Source organism: Argopecten irradians, chromosome 11 (assembly GCF_041381155.1).
Source record: "Argopecten irradians isolate NY chromosome 11, Ai_NY, whole genome shotgun sequence".
NCBI classification, from domain to species: Eukaryota; Metazoa; Mollusca; class Bivalvia; order Pectinida; family Pectinidae; genus Argopecten; species Argopecten irradians.
This window is the reverse complement of record NC_091144.1, coordinates 38,860,928-38,863,763: the sequence shown is the minus strand read 5'-3', so window position 1 is coordinate 38,863,763 and position 2,836 is coordinate 38,860,928.

Genomic DNA, 2,836 nt, shown 5'->3' with positions numbered 1-2,836 from the left:
AGCCTCGCGAGCCTACATTATTTACCCAACAGTAAGCCACCATGAAGCCACGAATCCATCGTTAATGAATACAACGCCAGGCTCAAATTATATCAATAATTACACCTGGATTCTCTCATTTTATCAATTCATGGGTATATTAACAATCAGATAATTAATTCAATCTTTTGTTTTAATAGCTTCTCTAATTTATCTATATGGATATATTTACCATCAGATAGTAAAACTAATGTCCTTTTTATAGCGCTACTGAAGCAAACATGCCACCAAAGACACTAAATAGCACACCACACTCAGTCACATTAACCTAAAAAAAGGAGGGAAAAGCCAACAGTTTTGTTTTACTGTAAAAGTACTTAATTATATTTTTAGACAACGCAAGAATGCAAATCAAGACAGCATTTAATGGAAAAGCTGAAAAACATCAGCCATTTATCTCATTTCATCTCGAAGCTACTACCACGAGGAAGTACTAGTACTGTTGTAAAACCGAGTACGACTGCACTGAACCCGCCGGCTCATTAGCAATAATAGTAGATATCGTCATTCCGGTGTATAAGTCGCGAGTAAAGTACATTAATGTAGATTTTTTTAATAGATATTTACATTTAATAGAAAGAGTCTATTTTAACATGGGAGATAGCTATTCAAATAGTTGAGACATCGATAGCCAGTTAAAATTTGATTTATTTCATGTAAAACGTCACCAATAGTCCAGATTGTAGTTGTGGTAATAGTTTTGAGAATGCCTATCATTGTTTCTTCCAATGTAATCAATAAGAATGTGAATGGCAGAATTATTTTATTTAAAGCTTGGATGTTGTAAATTTGTTAAAAAATATGCACATCAATACATGAAGTCCAGTAAAAGATATTGATTTGATGAGAGAAAAAAAGACCCACAATTTTTTAATTTAATATTTATCAATATTGTCTATATCTGTTGTTTCTTGTGAATGCCATTGTATGTTAGGGGAGGGCTTTAACAAGTTGCAATAAATCTATTTTGACAATAAAATATGTTTAAACTTTAAATCAAATGTATTTCCTTAACCATTATCCGTTCTTTTGAGTATTTTTATTCTAGAAAATATAAACGCTATTTGCGGTCAACTAATTGTTAAGATGGCACCATTAAATGTCGAGACGTTTTTTGAGCTACGATATTGCAGCTGTTTTACTCAAGATGTGATTAGACCAAAAATAACATGATATGTATATTGTGTAGGGACTTTTATTGTTTTGGTGGATCGATGCTTTGTAATCAAGAATATCAAAACAACTGATTACATTTTATAATTTTGATAATCTCATTCATGAAATGAATTAAATACTCGATTGTTACTTTCGTAGATAATGCTGCAAGCGTCTATGTATTATAAAACAAAACTATGGATTTACAAATACTCCGGGTGTATAACTGTAAACAATGATATATGTAGTTTTATTATATAACTGGTGTTTTTGCTACATCACTTACTCGGGTTGATAATTCATCGTATCCACCTGAAAAAGGTCAATAATTGTATAATATAAGTGTTTATATTTTTCCAGTATTTTATTAGCAGTATTTCGAATTCTTTCACATCTATGGCATCCATCGATAACATCTTGAGCTAGACTGTTCCATTTTGTCAATTAATTGTACACGAAAGCTGTCTGGCCGCAGTAGCCGAGTGGTTAAGATGTCTCAACAATATTTTTTTTTTAAAGTAAAAAGTATTTACGAAGTTGTGAGTCCTAAGATTATGTATTGCCTGTATTTACAGTATTAGTACAGATGCTTATTTAATCATTTGTATTTGTTTGTTTTGTGAGGAACCTTGAGGGATCCAACCCCCGGGGCCCTATTGACGGGGAAAATTGAATTATTTTTATCCTTGGAGAAAAAAAGATGTCTCCACATACATGTATTACCACAAGCCCTCCACCTCTGGATCACGAGTTCGAATCCCAAGTGGGGCAGTTGCCTGGTACTGACCGTTGGACGGTGCTTTTTCACCAGGTACTCCGGCTTTCCTCCACCAACAAACCTAGCACGTCCTTACAAGGCCTTGGCTGTTCATAAGAAGTTAAAGTAATGTAAAAAATTATCCTAAAACACGAAACCTAAAGTTAAACAAGTTTTTCCTCATTTCTTATGTCATGAATATTTTCTTCGTATGACCTCTGCTCTTGACATCCATTTGGAATAAATTTTGCGTTTCATGAATTTCGAACTTCTGATAAATACGACCGTCCTATATATTACCAACCACCTCTGCATTTGATATACGTTTTACTCGTTGTTTACCTATGAGGTCGCGGTAGATTTTCTCCGGGTTCTCCGGCTTTCCTCCACCAACAAATCTGACACGTCCTTAAATGACACTGGCTGTAAATAGAACGTAAGACAAACAAAACAAAACTTTGTTAACCACACAAATGACAATCGGAAACTTTCGGCACTTTCTATACTTTGTCGTTGCGGAAAATGCCGAATGTTCTTGTGTGTCATACAATGACTATTTGTTCAGCGCATGTTGTCAAACACAAGATAACGTTGCATCCGGGTTTTAACACGCCTTATCTCATGCTAATGGACTCAAAATGTCAACAAGCGGAAACTTAAACATAAAATGTAAACAACCTGCAAAACTTAGACATAACCGCCCCATGATTCAGCCACACAAATTAGTTCAGGGCAGCCCTGGATAATCTGGGCAGGCATTCACGTCAGAGGACTACTCAAATATACCTGTGGTCACTGAGTAATACCTTCACACGCAATAGAATTGTTTTCGCATGCGCTAATTATTTTATTTCACGTGTCCTTTCCCAGCAATCGTTGTTAATG